The sequence below is a fragment of the Artibeus jamaicensis genome, unplaced genomic scaffold (genome assembly GCF_021234435.1).
Source record: "Artibeus jamaicensis isolate MK-2021 breed Jamaican fruit bat unplaced genomic scaffold, CSHL_Jam_final scaffold_1964, whole genome shotgun sequence".
Taxonomy (NCBI): Eukaryota; Metazoa; Chordata; class Mammalia; order Chiroptera; family Phyllostomidae; genus Artibeus; species Artibeus jamaicensis.
The window spans coordinates 72818530-72835420 of NW_026522030.1; the positions used below are offsets into that span (position 1 = coordinate 72818530).

The following is a 16891-nucleotide window of genomic DNA, read 5'->3' on the forward strand; positions in this document are numbered from 1 at the left end:
GTTAAAAAAACATGAATAGTGAAAGGACAACAATCTCACAGTTATTAACAACCACACCTAAAACAAAAGCAAACTAAAAGGACAGCTAGATCAGGAGTGGAAACATAGAAATGAAGATCTCAAGGAGGGTTAGCAACAGGGGAGTGGGAGGAGGAGAAGGGGGGAGAAGGTACAGAAAATAAGTAGCATAGACAGCAGATAGAAAATAGTGGGGAGGGTAAGAATATATGGGAAATATAGAATCTAAAGAACTTGAGACATATGGTCATAAACTAAAGGGGGGTAATGGTGGGGACGGGGGTAGGGTGGAGGGGAATGAAGGGGGGAATAGAACAATTGTAACAGCATAATCAATAAAAAAATAAATTAAAAAAAGATCATTGTCACTAATTCAATACCAATAGGCATCCCCAATTTTGGACACAGTTGAAGACGTCTGGTAAACAAATGACATTTATATCAGAAAAATAATTCAAGGAGGGTAAGATGAAGAGAATGGAAAATAATAATGAGCAATGGATCTTATAAAACATCTAATAATGATGAGAAATAAGTACTGTTAATCAGAAGTGACATACTCTAAGCAAGAAAATGAAAATTATAAATTATATGGATTTGAAGAGAATGTGATTAGGGAGGAGAAAGCATTTTTAGTTCTTGTTTTGATGGAGGAAGGAAGGAAAGTTGCAAGAAAAAGGGCAGTGACGGGTCTTTGGGGCAGGAGAGGAAAAAGGAAGGTGATACTTGAAAATTGCCAGGAGAAAAAAAAAGAAAATGTCTGAGAGCACACTGTGTATTTGGATGTAGGGCTCTGTGTGGACCCTGACTCGACCACAGACATCTCTTCCCGTTCCTGTTCCACCTTCCAAGAGGAAGCACATGTTCTCTCTCACTTTTTTTCTTCTTTGTCCTTTCTTTTATCAATAAGAGGATGAATGGTGGGGACACTTGGGGCTTAAGGCAAAGTCACGCGCTTCCTTGAAACTGAACATCTCATTTGATTAAGAGCTTGGGAGTGGAACAGCTGAGCTTCAAATCCCAATTCTGCCACTTTCTAGTCATATGACCTAGTCTCTGTGCCCCTGTTCTCCCAGTCAGGTTAAATATAAAAGTAATCAAAATTAAACATCCAAATACTTATAGATTAAAACTTCAGTTGAATTAAATTCACCTGCATTAGGATTTGCTACACTTTAGCAAATTATTAATTGTGCAAAATTCCATGTTAGCAGATTAGGTATTTATAGATTTGCTAAAGTAGAGTAACACCACATAAAAAGTATTTTGATAACCTTTCTATTATAATCTTGCTAATGGTTTAAACAAAGACTGAGGAATCTCATGTAATCAAAATAACCTTCATGGCTCTTGGAATATCAGCGATAAATGGGAAGGAAAAGGAAAGAGAGAAGAGAAGGAGAGGGAGCTACAGGGAGATGCACAGAGAGGGGAAAGGAGAGAGGGGGGAAAAGAGAGGCTGGAAGGAAAGGAAAAAAGGAAAGGAGAAGGGAGAGAAATAGAGGGGAAGAAAAACTATCATCTAGTGATCTTTCATCTTCCAGCTATGGTTTTACTGCACTTTCTTAAGCAGAATATATACACTGTATATGAAACTTCACTTCTGTGATTTCAAGGTACTCCTTGGAAACATTTTTTAATTGTGTTTTCTCTCTAAATTGTTGCTTTTGTTATGAGATGTACTCTGCACAATGGTTTCAGAATTAACTCCTTTCTCTTTTTAAAAAATACAAATTTCATGTGTAAAATTTGGTTTCACTATTGAAGCAGGAATACAGTTTAAAGTAAACAAGCTTATTAAATTACCTTTATAGATTCCACATTAAATATTAACATGTCAGTAGATAAAACATGAAAATCGATATTAGATGAGTTGTCATGTGTAATCAAAGTTATAAATTAATAACCCAGTAAACCAAGTAATGGATATGCATTTAGTAGCATGGTGGAAGGATTTGATGAAAACCAGAGCTATTTTTGTTATCAGAGGAGTGAGCATTCTAAATATTTTTCCAAACAACAAAATGTTCTCCTTGGTAATAGGATAAGAGCCACTCCAAAGCAAGAAGTTGATCTCATTTGGATGCATTTTATTGGAAACCACTCGTCAGAGGTCAATTCCTGCTCCAACTGGGAGAGAACTAAGCAGACTATGCATGTCATCACCAGATTTGTTCAAGGATTAATAGTTCCAAAGAACAAGATGCCTTTAAAAATCTTCCTGTAATATTACACCCAAGAGGGACTTGTCCCACCATTCCAGTCCCCTTTGCACATTGAAGGGAAGATAGTGGCTTTTCACAAGTATCAGACAAATAGGGCACATGTATAATCCAGTGCATGTTCTAAATCATCTCTCTTGTTTCAGGCCAAGTCACAGCATTCATGGGACCTGCCAAAAAAAAAGGTCGCCTATCCTGAGGTGGGTGGCGTAGCAAGAGATGTTTAGAGCATCTCTCACCACGAGGGAAGGCTGCAATGTCCCTGGAAAGATATTGTCTGATTCTGCTCCTAATTTGGTTCAAATGACCTTGAAAGGCCAAGGGATTTCTCTAAGTCCTCCACTCCAAATATAAAGGGCTACAAAAATGAGACTGCAGGACAGTGCCTGTGGCCTTCACAAGTAAGAGCTGAGGAGTCAGGAGTGGGGCTGTGAGACTTGCCCTTCTTTGCACCCCAGCAAGATAATAGTTCACCTGCAAATTCATCTTTAAGGTATAGTCTGCTGAGTTTGTGTTGTCACGAGTGGGAACAGCCCACATCTGGGGCTAGAAACTAAGATAAACTCCTTATTTCTGTGCCTTTGTTGTCCACTTAGACTCATTTCTCCTCATTTTGAACAGCCTACCTTGCATTGGTTTGGGAATAGATTTAGACAGGCCAGGAGTTTTTTTCCTCTCCAATTTCTTTGTCAATAATGCATGAATTTCAAGTTAAAGGTGTGGGGAAAAAAACAGAAATTAGTAAGGGGTAGGGAGAAAAAACAGAAATAAAAATGTTAAAAAAAAGAAAGAAATTAGTGTTGATTTCACTTAATAAGACTCTCTTAAGATTAAATAAAACACAGAATATACCTTATGTTGATTGATGAATAACTTAGTCCCAAGAAAACATTCAGTACAGATGCCAGAATTATGAAGGCTCCTTTGAAAGCTGATGCAAGAAGGTTAAACTTTAATTTGGGTTTTTTACTTGACTGAATAACCTGGAACTTGAGAAATTAAACTTTGGAATTTAATTTTGTTTTAGTTTACAAAAATGACCATTATCTAACCCCATATTAAATGACATAAGTACATGAGCCTTGCACAAAGTTAAGCTTCAATAAATGTTCTTTGATAAAATCAATATTTACTAAAAGGAACTTCTAGTACTCTTTAAATGTAAGTTTAGTAAGGTAGATTTAAGAATTGCCATTGGAATTATGACTTTTCCAACTTAGTGATGTTACTGCAAATAAAACTAATTATCTTAATAGATATAAACTCTATTAAAAATGCCTTTGCTGTGGGGAATGCAGATAAATATAACTGTTTATTTGTCAAAAAACAGCCCCCTTTTGATAAAAGCCTGTCTAATTACTAATATTTGCTCTTCACATATGGGAAAGGCAACCAGATATCCTCATGTGGAGGTGAAAAAACTAAAATACAAAGCCCCTCTGATGTTGAAGGCAGACTCTTTTCTTGAATTTGATGATGTTTTCCCTATTAGAGCAAGGGAGAACTTTGATGAGCCTCTACTAAACCAGACATGTCAACTCATAGATGAGGAAAGTGAAATGAAGAATCTTTGCCAAATTCTAAAAAACAAACTTTCTGAAAAAGTGAATGAAATTCATAAAAGACCTTTAAACACATATTTAAGATTAATGATATTATGGTTGAAATAACTATATGCCAAATATTATTCAAAGAAAGTAGGAGAAACAAATTATAATTGGTCATTTAGAATATCTATTGATTGTTAGAACTTGAGCATTTCTTTTTACCTACCTCAAACTATGTGCTTTTTTCATTAGCACAAGAATGCAATAAAATTGAGGTTAATGTTTATTTGTTTAAATAATGCATTTATGTTTGAAGCATAACTGGATTAAAATATATACTGTCTGCACATTGCCACTGCCATGATTTGTTTATTCACTAATTCGACAAATATTTTTGAGTGCCAACTATTTTCAGGGTCTGTCTTGGGGTAGCATGTTTGGTTGCTTTCTCCTGAGTACAAGACCAGAAGCTGTGCTTGTGCCTTTTCACTAAGAGCCAAATACATTGATAGTCTGGACTTTCTGCCCAATTGAAGACTAGAAATACGATTATAGTAGAGGATGTTCTGAGTCAGTAAACATTCCAACATTGACATAATTGCAAAGGGTGATATGGAATTATACATTCAATATTTAACAGCACATGGCCTTTGACTTGCGATTATGCTTCTAGGGGTTTGTGCTGCACATATACTTGTATATATGAACAAAATGAATGGTTCACTCTGTTTTTTTGGTAATAGACCCAAACAGGAATTAATTTAAATGTCTATCAGTGTAAGAATGGGTAAGTGTATTATGGTATATCCATAAAAAATGGCAGCTAATGAAAAACCATGTGGACTGGTAAGGAGATATTTTCTTAAGTGAAAAAACCAGAATGTAGAACAGTACATATATCATGGTACTACTTGCAAAGAAATGTTACATATACATAGGGTGGGGCAAAAGTAGGTTTACAATTGTGACTATGCAAAACTCTGTTATGCTTGTATTAATTAATTATTGTATCATTTTTGTACAGACAACTATAAACCAGCTTTTCCCCCATCCTGTATATATACACACACACATGCTTTCATTAAAAGGGAAAGATAAATAAAACAGCATTAACAATGGACATTTTTTGGAAGTGTAGCTTGCTGCAACAAGAGAGGAGGAAGAAGACTTTTACTATTTTTTTATATCCTTCAGTACTTTCTGAGATATTTTGCTGTGTACATGTACTACATTTACATTTTTTTCAAACACAGGTTTTAAAAAATATATTTTATTTATTTATTTTTAGAGAGAGGGGAAGGGAAGGAGAAAGAGTGGGAGAGAAATGTCAATGTGCTGTTGCCTCTCATGTGTCCCCTACTGGGGACCTGGCCTGCAACCCAGGCATGTGCCCTGACAGGGAATCAAACCAGCGACCCTTTGCTTCACAGGCCCGTGCTCAATCCACTGAGCTACACCAGCCAGGGTCAAACACAGTTTTAAAGGGGTATCTTTGCTAATAGTGTAAAAGTTTGAAACCCATTGGCCAAATTATTTGGGGAATTTTCTAAAGAGAACAATTGAATAAATTATGGCATGCAATAATTTTCATATATATCTCCAAATATATGAACCATCCCAACCATAAGAAAACAGTACTCAGGGAGGAAAAGAAAAGTGAATGCTCTTCTGTCCCATTACTTTTGCTTGCAAGTGTCTTATTTCCCTCAACACCACTGCCAAGTGTGCCAACTGTGTTTACTCTCTTTGACAGCCATGCTCACTCCTCCCCCATCCCACTACAACAGTCCTCCTGAACTTGTGCTTAGACTCAGCTGCCCTCACACATCTTGAGTCTCTAAGGAATTACTCTTTATTAATTGGAATAATTTGGCTTGTTATTGTAATCAAAATAGCCTTCAAATAAAGAGTGGAGTAGAAATGTGGGACAACCACTACCTGATTTTATTCTTACTCAACAAAGAAATAGAGATGATTAAGGACCCTTCTTTCCAGATATTTAATTAGCTAAAAAGAAAAAAAGGTTTCTGGAAACAATTATTTTGGAACAATCAGACTGTGGCTAGTGCCAATTGTTTTAAAAGGAATATACAACCCGTTTCTGTTTAGAAAAAAATAACATTATGATTAGTGAATGTCAAACAGCCAGTGGGCTAGAAGTTTGGGGTGCCAGGGGTAGGGGCAAAACAATATTTTAGACAAATTTTTTATTTTAACCAGCCAACTTACCTTTCACACATTTTAATTTTTTCCTTTTGATTGAAGTTATTCAGGTGAGACTGGTTAACAAAATTATGCAGGTTTTAGGTGCACAATTCTACAAAAAAAACATCTGTACACTGTATAGTGTGTTCACCAACCCAAGGCAAGTCTCTGTTCATCACCATTTATACACCCTATACACTGCTCCACTTCCTTCTTCCCCACCTCCCCCTAGCATTCACCACATTGTCTTTCATGTCTGTGAGGTTTTTTCTTTTTATTTTTTCAATCCTTTCACCCCTAGCCCCACCATGACAGCTATCAGTCTGCTCTCTGAGTCTATCCCTATTGCTTGTTAGTTCAGTTTGTTCATTAGATTCCATATATGAGTTAAATCATATGGTGTTTGTCTTTCTCTGACTGGCTTACTCCACTTAGCATAATACTCTACAGGTCCATTCATGCTTTTCCAAAGGATAAGATGTTTTTTTATGGCTGAGTAGTATTCCATTTGTGTAAATGTACCACCACTTTTTTATTCACTCATCTACTGATGGACACTTGGGCTGCTTCCAAATCTTGGCTATTATATAAACATTGCAATAAACATAGGTGTGCATATATTCTTTTGAATTAGTGTTTCAGGTTTCTTCAGATAAATTCCCAGAAGTGGAATCACTGGGTCATAAGGCAGTTCCAATTTTAATTTTTTGAGATAACTCCATACTGCTTTCCACAGTTGCTACACCAGCCTGCATTCCCACAAACAGTGCACTAGGATTCCCTTCTCTGCACATCCTTACCAGCACTTGTTATTTGTTGATTTATTAATGGTGGCCATTCTGATGACTGTGAGGTGATATCTTATTGTGGCTTTAATTTGCATCTCTCTGATGGCTAGTACTGTTGAGAATTTTTTTGTATGCTTATGGGCCAACCATATATCTTCTTTGGAGATTTGTCTCTTCAGGTACTTTGCTCATTTTCTAAATGGATTGTTTGTTTTTTTTTGGTGTTGAGTTTTTTAAGTTCTTTATAAATTACTGATATTAATTCCTTATATGTTTTTAATAGAAATAGAATATAAAATTTGCTAGAGAAGTTACCACTTTTAATTCAAAATTTATTGCACCACTTTGACTGACTAGATGAATGGTATCAGCATGAAAGAATCATAGGTGTTTTGTTCACTAGACAGGCAATGTCTTTCCTTGTGTGAAGGACATCAGATGAAGTAAGGTCCTTGCCCCATTGTAGTTTAGACTCTATCTGAAGGAAAAATAGTATGTGGTCAAAATCAAGGAAAATGGAGACCTGGCTCCTGGTTCCAACCTAGCCAGGCATGGAGGCTCTGTGTTTCAATGGATGTGGGAGACACAGACCCAGGTGTTCCTCTGTGTGTGGCAGGATGGTCTCTCAGCCCACTTCCAACTCCAACTAGGTAACTAGACATCAAATGAAACAGCCTGGGCATTAATAATATAAACCTACAGTGCTTAGCAGTGACCTAGGAGAGTGAAGCTAAACTGTGATTGCTTTTGCTTTGCTGTGTTTTATTTAACACTATATGTCCTAGTGTGTTTCTCCTGGAATCTAAGGCAGAGCTACCTGATCCATGGGGAACTCAGGGGTTTTTCCTATTAGTCCATGTAGAAATAAAAAACTGCTGACTAAAAAGGACAAGTCTGGCCAACATGTATGTTTTTATGGTCCATACAGTGCTTTAAAATGTCTTAAATTTATTATCAACAATTGAAAAATAAGATGAACATTTTTAAAAATTAAAAATGTCAGCTTCTCTTGGAAAACTTGAATATCTGCTCCACTGGCAACAATCAGTGAGAGTTGAGTGACAGTGCTTCCTTACAGTGGGACATGTGTTCCAGAACTTGCCACAGAGCTTTCTGAATACATCTGGACCCCCACAGGCTTCTGAGTCTGTGGCCCTCGATTGGTAGGTAATCAATATTTTGGCTGTAAATTAGACAGCCCATAATTTTATTAAACACAGTGTGTCAGGTGATAAACTTTTTCTATAGCAGCTTTTTTAAATGAAAAACTTATTAATTGTGTGGAAGAATATATTGTTTCATTTTACAGATGAGAAAACAGAGACTTAGTTCAAGTACTTGCTCATATGGAAAGTAGAGATTTCCTAACTCCTAGTCCAGGGCTCTTTCCATGACACAGGCTGAGCTCCATAATGCTGCTGGCTTCAGGACAGGATATCTCTGTGTTTACTGAAAATATTCTTCAGTGAAAGACTGAGCCATAATTCATAACTGTCAATAGTGTCAGAAAGATGTATATGTTCTTGTATACAGGCTTGTTTTACTTTTTATTTTGAGATTATTTTAGTTGTAGACAAACTTGTAAATCTGTCACTCAATTTTCTCTAATGTTAGTATCTTACATAACCAAGGACATTGATCAAAAATATGAAATTAACATTGCCACAATAAAATTAATTGCAGAGTTTATTAATATTCTTTCAATTTTTCCACTCATGTCCTTTTCTGTTCTAGGATTTAATCCAGGATACACACACACACACACACACACACACACACACACATATCTGATGTATTTGATCAGTACTAATCAGGTATTTTGTAGTATGTCCTTGAATTTAAATTTTTTGGCAGTTTTCTAGTGAACAGACTGAAGTTTGTGGAGTTAGGGGAAGTACACCACAGAGGCAATGTGCCCATCTGTCACATCATATCAAGGGACATGTGATACCAACATTGCTTATTACCAGTGATGTGAACCTAGAGTACATGGTTGAGGTGGTGTCTGTTTCTCCTCTGTAAAGTTATTATTTTCCCATCAGTAGCCAGGTCATCCCAGATGCAAAGAGAGGGGAATTCAGGCCCACCTGCAAGGGGGGCAGGGAGAGCAATCAAGTATTTTGTGGTCATATTTATAACTACAACAGTAATTAGTAATTTTTAGAGGGATATTTTTGAAGCTGAGCAAATATTCTGTTTCTCCTTAAAATTTCATCCACTAACTTTATTATGGATCAATGGATCTTGCCTACAGCAATTATGACTATGATGTTCTCATGGTGATTTTCTATTCTCTTCATTTCTTTGACATTTCTTCATCAGAATAGCTCTGAAAAGAATAGTTGCTCCTCTCCTTCATGAATTCGTTTAATTAATTTATATTAGTTTGGATTCATTCTTTGGGTTGTAACTAATATAATGTTATTTATTTTGCTGCTCAAATTTTGCCCAGTTTTGGCTATCAAGAATTCTTTCAAGGTTGTTCCTTTGTCTTTTTGCAATGCCCCCCCCCACATCTTAAGTTTTTCTTACTGTCAGCATTACAAAATGCTCACTACAAAGAATTTTAAAACATAAAGAGTATCCAAGGTTTATTTACAGAGGTTTGTAGACTGCATAAGAGGATGGGGGTGTGTGCAATAACTGTAAAAAAAAGGTAAATAGCAATTTTTCTCTTGAAAAGAGAGAAAAGTAATTTTTATTTTTTATGTTAAAAATTTCAAGATTATGAAACATTACAAGAATAAAAATTTCTCATATACTGTTCACCCAAATATACATATCACCTTCATATTCTTTATGAACCATTTGAAAATAAGCTGATTCATCATGAACCTTCACCTTAACATACTTCATTGTGAATGTCTTAATAACACAGTCATTCTCTTCTATTATCACAGCATAGTCATCAACTTCAGGAAGTTTAATGTAGATAAAATCCTGCTATTGTTCATATTCCAGTTTTGTACACTGATTCAATATTGACTTACAAAGCATTTTTAAATTTAATTTTTGAGCCATTCAAGTAACTAGATTGAAATTTATAGTCTTATTGATCCTCATCACAAGCTTGGTGCCCAGAGCTCCTGTCCTCTACAAGGGTGCTGACTGATCTAGTGAGCAAGTCCCCTAGACCAAGCTCATAGGACTGAAAGTGTCAGTTGGATGTGGGTTGGTCCAAGCAATGACCTGGCAGAGCTTTTGGGGTAATTATGTTTTTTGATGACAGATACTAATTAGTTACTTTTTTCTAGGGTAGGTAAACTTTCCCCTGAATGAGTGAGGAAAGTGGTTCAAACTGTAGGAGGTGATGACAGGACCTCTGGAATCAGACACCATAGGTTCAGAGCTCAGCACCAGCGTTTACTGGTTCTGTGATTTTGACAAGAATTTAAATTTTCTAAGCCTGGCTTCTTATCTGGTAACTGAGGAAATAATATGCCTTACTTCCCAGATGTATTGATATCACTAACTGAGGTAATTCTCAAGATCTCATTGACAACTGCAAAAAAAGATTCATTGTTCACTGTTACTTAGGTGTCTTGTCAGTACCAGATGAGTGAACAGACCAGGGCCTGTGAAGTCAGGAGATCTGGACTAGATTACCAGTGTTACCTCGGAAATTGAGGGACACTCACTTAAGTTCACAGATTCACTCCTTCATCCACAAATACAGGAATAATAAAAACTAACACAATATGCTGAGAATTAAATGAGATAACATTTAAGACTATACTCAATGCAGTTTGCTATGAATATAGATGATGATGGTGATGATGATGATGATGATAATGATGATAATAATGAGCCAGAGATTATGTTAAACACTTCATACACTAATCTTATTTAATTCACAGAAAAATCCATTTTTAATATGATAAATGTAAGCTTTAGAAATGATATAGAAGTTTTCCAAGGTCACCTTACTGCCCTGAATGCTGTTTTATTGTCCCTGTGCCTTTTCTTAACACTGAAATATCAAATTGCACCAAAATCTGAGATAGCTTTGAAGCATCTTAGTTGGAAGTAACACTGTGGACAGGGACTCAAGACTTAAATTGAAATAGCCTGACTGAATTTTGGAGGAGAGGTTAAAAAGAAAATGTCTTTTAAAAAAGTGCTGAGAAGCACTTTCACATAATGCTCCTATTTCCATCTGTGAAGGAGATATATGATCTGACCTATAAGTGGAAACTAATCAATAAAACAAACAAGTGAACAAAATAGAACCAGAGACATGGAAATAAAGAGCTAACTGACAGTAACCAGAGATGGGGAGGGGGATAACAGGAGAAAGAAGAGGGAGGGAAGGGTCAAGGAACATGTATAAAGAACCCAGGGACAAACACAACAGTGGAGGGTGGGGAGGACTCTATGTGGGAGGTAGGGGGTGGGTAGGGCAGAAGAGAGTAGTGAGGGGGAAATGGGGACAACTGTAATTGAACAACAATAAATTTTTTTAATGCAAATGCTTAAAGAAACTCCATTTTAATTTCTTTCCAGTGGGGCCCAAAGGTGGGATGAGGGGAGAAATCTATCAAAACCCATCAAAAGTTGTAGTCATATTAGCAACTGGACCTAAAACCATTATTCCTTAAGGTATTTTTATTGCAGGTGACAAAGACCATCTGAGAAAAAAAAATGAAGAGATAGCTATGTCCCCAGGCACATGCAGAGGCAGAATTGCCAGTGATGAAATGGGCATTTGTATAGGATGGTGAAGAGGGTACAATTTACAAAGTGCTGGTGTAGGAGGAGTCAGCGCCTTATGTGCAATATGTTTGTGTGTGTCTTTATCATGACATGCATAAAACTGATCATAGTGTGCACCTCTGACAAAAGGTATTAGAGAGGGGAAAAGGAATTTTGTCTTAATGTAATAAGCACAGAATAATCTTGAAAAAAAAGTTAATTAGTTCAGCCTTAATAAAGAAGTAATGATTTTCACATTGCTCAGAACAAATTTAACCAGGAGATATGCTTCTTGAGTTACCCTTCTCTTTCCATGAGGGACATCTTTTCTGCTGGTTGGCCATTGTGTGACACTAATAAGCACAGGTTTTGCTGTTGGGCAGGGTTTGAATACTTAACTCCATCACTTTCAATGGCTTGCCTTTTGTACTTCCTTTGCCAACTGTGGAGAAGAGTAGGGTTGTGAGAAATGAATGTGAGTTCTGAAGCACTTTGAAGAATGCAGACATTCAGTATGTACTCAATAAAGAGCATAAAAATAAAGCAGATACCACAGACCAGCAGCCCACCAGGTGAAGGCATGCCAGAAGGTTTTATCTGTCTCCTAGTTACAGAAAACAACTCAGCTGCTTTCAGGTGTACGGAGTGGAAGTTTATTTTACGCACAGGAGTCAGTTTCCAAATTCTGGGCCTTGAACTGATATGGGAAGCTTTGAAGAACCTTTGTTTAACCTTTATTTGCCCAGGCCCCAGGCGCCCTGGGGAGAATGATGGGGTTGTCTGGGATAAGTAAACAGCGGTGCATTAGCTAGGACTGAGATTAACACCCCTGCTGTTAAAAACTGACCTTTGAATTTAGCCTTTGTACTTTACTTTGGCCTCGTAGCTAGGACTAACTTCCGCATTCCTGCTTCTGTTTCTTGCCTTACTACTCTGAAGGCTAGCTATATAAACCCCAAGAATCTTTTGTTCGGGGCTCAGAATTTGGAGACTAACTCCTCTGAGCCCATGCACATTAATAAACCTTGTACTCCAGAAACCCTGGGTGTCTGGTTGCTTCACTTTCCTGCAACAGAACAAAGGGAAAGCAGTTATTTTATAGAGCAGGGGCGAGATAGAGCAGGGGGGAGGCCTGTCCTTCAGACCTTTACTTCTGACACAAAAGCAGGAGGCAGCTTACAGAAGCAGAAGGAGCAGAGCATTTCATTATCTCTGGTATGTAGCCGATAAACTAGAAGGAACAAGGCGAATCACTGTGCTGTATTTCTAAAACGGTGAGTCACTCCCTAGGCACAGAGCTATCAATTTCCCCCAACACCCTTAGTGAAATCAGTACTGCTTCATATCTGAACACACTTTTACCCCTTGGTGTCACCCCAGGACAAGGAATCAGTTGCTAATATCAATGCATTTTACCCTATTATCTATCTCAAAGAAGAGAAACATTTCTCTGTACCCATGTTTTTATTAAAATTTGAGAAACAAAAAATAAGTATAGTGAACCTGATAAATATTTTTTTTACATTCAGCTTTTAAATTTTTTTTATTTATTTACTTTTAGAGAGAGACAGGAAGGGAGGGAGAAAGGGAGAGAAACATCAATGTGTGGCTGCCTCTTATGTGGCCCCCACTGGGGGACTTGGCCTGCAACCCAGGCATGTGCCCTGACTGTGAATTGAACTGGTGACCCTTTGGTTAGCAGCCTGTGCTCAATCCACTGAGCTACACCAGCCAGGGCCTGATAAATATTTTAAAGGGTGGGGGGAGCAGATACTATTCCTAAGTGTTATGAAAATATCCAGAAAAACTCACTCGTGAACTTCTACCCACTACAGTTATTTAAACTTGCTGCTTATGAGTTTTGAGCCATTGAGGATGAAGGAAAATGAAACTACCTGAGTATCAATAAAAATGAATTATTCTATATTCTTAGAGAATCTCAGGATTAGAAGAAGATAAAATGGCAACAAAAGCACACAAGATCACCTGAGAAGTCTGTTTCCCTCCAATATGCATACACCATGGGATGAAATTAGCAAATTGAACCATGGCTGGTGTGGCTCAGTGGATTGAGCATGGGCCTGCGAAGCAAAGGGTCACCAGTTAGATTCCCAGTAGGGCACATGCCTGGGTTGCAGACCAGTCCCCAGTAGGGGACACATGAGAGTCAATCAAATATTGATGTTTCTCTTCCATTCTTTCTCCTTTCCTTCCCCCTCTCTAAAAATAAATAAATAAAATATTTTTTAAAAATGGTTCCTTTAGAAATTAGCAAATTGAAATTGAGAAGAAATGAATGTAAAAATCTAAACTTGGGTTTATTTTTAAAAAGTTGCATAAGAATAGAATGAAAAGACCTAATTTTGAAAATTTCCTCAGTAAAAAATAATATTTGATCTCAAAGATCTTTAAGTGATTCTGGAGGTTTCGGGTACCTGATTGGTTCACACATCTGCATATTCTGTAAAAATTCTTATTTCTGTGACTAGAAAAGCACCACCGATCTGTGTCACAGGAGATCACAGTGATTTTCCTTCTTCCTGACCCCACTAAAAGAATGACTGGGGAAAATAATTGAGAACCTTGTTGCTCTTATTCAGGGCAATGTTGGATGCAGCATGCAGATAATTTTCTCTGCGTGAAGCACATGCAGATACAGACATGCTTCTGTACTTCTTAATATCCATAAGGGTATTAATACCCCTTAGGAAAACTAGACACCTTTTATTTTCTGCTCCTTGCTTTATTTTGGTATTTTTCTAAAATTGCTATCAATTATGTTTCTTGAGGATAAAAATTAGATGATCCTAGCTACTACCACGCTGCTGACAATGAGCACAGTAAAAGCAGCCACAAATGAAAAACAAGTAAAAAACAAAAGGGGAAGAGGATGGTATAGCCTGTCTAAATCAGAATGCATGTCCTTTTGTAGAAGTTCTTACAAGTTGTCACAATGGTAGATGCTGAAGTTCATGTTTCTCAGCAGTTTCCAGCAAAACAAGTGGTTAGACTGTGAAATAACATGGAGGGAGGGGTTGGTGGATTGAGTCCAGGCTTTAGCAGAGTGGCAACTGTCAACTTTAGTAAGATAATCACTTCTTAAAGATGTTGGGCATCATTCAGTGAATGTGTTTCTAGGTCTGAACACAATGATCCTCAAATATAAATCCTAAATGATGTAAGGGTGAAACTCATCACCAAGAGCTTTTGCTAAAGGTTTCTCTGTACACAGTCCAACACTGGAACTTGGACAAGAAAGTAAGCATCTTATCCCTGAGACTGAAGGCTTTATAGTCTTGTCAGCCCAACAACAGAGATAAATACACCTTAAATATGGACTGAGTCAATAAGGAACAAAGCATTTAATATCATGTATAAACTAATGACAGTGAGAACTTAAGTGGTAATTCCCTGGTAAGGGAAGGGACAACAGACTATGAGCTCCAGAGAGCAAGCATTTGCTGTTTGTGTATGAACATTTAGGGAATGAATGGAAGTGTGTTGGGCATTTTCCTCTATACTGCCACATTTAATCTTCACTTCACAGATAACTTGGGCTCAGAGCACAGAAGAGTTTATTGACCAAAGTCACAATAGTGGCAACAATCTTGTCATCTTTTTCAGCTCCCTGGCCATCCTGGTTATTAGGGCACAGCTTCCAGGTTGGTGAGTGAGATGGGGACTGCAGTTGTGCTTGGCGGGCAGGACAGCTGTGTTCACATGTCCCCTAGGGGGTGAAGTGAGTCTTGGTGTAGAATTCCAACTCCAGTTGCTGCTGGGATGACAACATGAGTGAGGCCAATGGAGGATGGGGGAAGCGGTTTTCACATGCTTATGTAGAGAGGCAAGAAAGCGGCTGTTCAGAGAGACTAGGCAGCATGGAGGGAGGCAGATAGAAAGTGACATTGTTCAGGGTGCCCTGCAGGGAGAGCACCAGAAGAGGTTTTGAGAAAAGCTAAGGAATAGGACAGAAGGGCAAATCTGTAGATAGAGAATGCATCCTTTAAGAGATGCAACTAAGATGCCCTCAGACTGCAACTAGCTGAAAGCCAACTTTTTTTTCAGCATGCACAATGTCTGATCCTTTCTTGAATGGGATGTCTGGAAAGAGAGTGTGATCTGCAGGTGACTGTGGTTCCCACTGTTCCCTGTTGCTCAGGTCTAGTAGCTTCACTGCTTTGTGACTGATAGCTGGTGGCCCCTGAGGGCATCTGAGTTCTTGATTCTTCCTTAAGTCCTCACAAAGGTCACAGCCACCACATTCAAACTCCTTGTTGGGGGAAAAAAAAAGGCTCTAGAACTGCTTCCTGCCTCAAAGAAAACAGGAAGCAGAGCCATAATGCATCAAATTCTTCAAAACCTGCTGCCTAGTTTCCCTTGGGCTCACCCTGATTTCATTTGAACACCACCCTTTTTTCAGCTATTTCCTTAACCTAATTAGGCAATTACAGAATCTCCTTCCATGTCCAAACCACACCGTTTTATCAAATGGAGTGGATGTGAAATGTGAAATGATGTCATGATATGAACCATCTGTGTTCCTGAATAAGCCTCTTTTAAAAAAAAATAAAAATAAAAAGCTTTTTAGAAGAAAATGTTAAAACTAAATTTCGAAAGAAGATAAAAATCTCAGTGAGTACCTATTTAACCAAACTATTTCTCTGAGTACCAAATACCTAATATGATCTTGAAATTTTTAGGAGCATCTTATAATAAAGGGATGTGTTAATAAATCATGTATTATCTTTTTTCTAGTTACATTGCAAGTTCTGCATTAACACCTTCCTCCTAGATCAAAGCATTTATATAGATAAAGGAAACATCAGGAAAATGAGTGGCCTTAGATAACCCTGCAGCTTGAACTAAATCCATGCAAAACCTAATTGCTATAGAGGGGCACTCATCCTATACTCTAGTTATATAAATAAAATATAAAATCTGATATACAGTTGTTAACCACTCTTTCAATGTTGTGTCTTAGAATTTATTAGAATTCTATGTACTGACTCCATTAGCCTAGGAAAGACAATCAGGGAACCAGGCCTTAGAAGATGTAGAGTATCTTCCTGTCAGGCTGAAGGACGGGTCCCACTCCCTACTCAGAACTCAAACAGAAGTTCAGAGAGTACCTGTGAGGGAGCAGGTGACAAGATTATAGAAGGAATCTGGATTTGACCACTTCCCTCACCCAGAAAGTACAAAATCACTACTACTCCACCTAAAGTCAGACTTTCCCAAGTGTCTGACATACTCCAAAAGGGACATTGTCATTTCCAGGCCAGCTTTTTTATGAGAAAATTAACTGGGAGGAAAATAATTTAATTTAATTTAATGAAGAATAACTAAGCTTAAAGATATTAAAAACCTACAAGTGGAACCTAATCAACAAAACAAACAAGTAAGCAAAATAAAATCAGAA

At 37.5% G+C, this 16891-nt stretch overlaps 1 protein-coding gene across 1 annotated transcript in view; it reads left to right on the forward strand.

Moving 5' to 3' along the window:
• The first annotated feature begins 2637 nt into the window (after positions 1-2637).
• The window catches only part of FAM240B (family with sequence similarity 240 member B), a 42506-nt gene continuing 28252 nt past the window's right edge, over positions 2638-16891 (forward strand). Inside the window, exon 1 of the mRNA XM_037128700.2 lies at positions 2638-2733. The gene's annotated coding sequence lies outside the window, so the exon portion shown is untranslated. The remainder of the gene's footprint in view (positions 2734-16891) is intronic.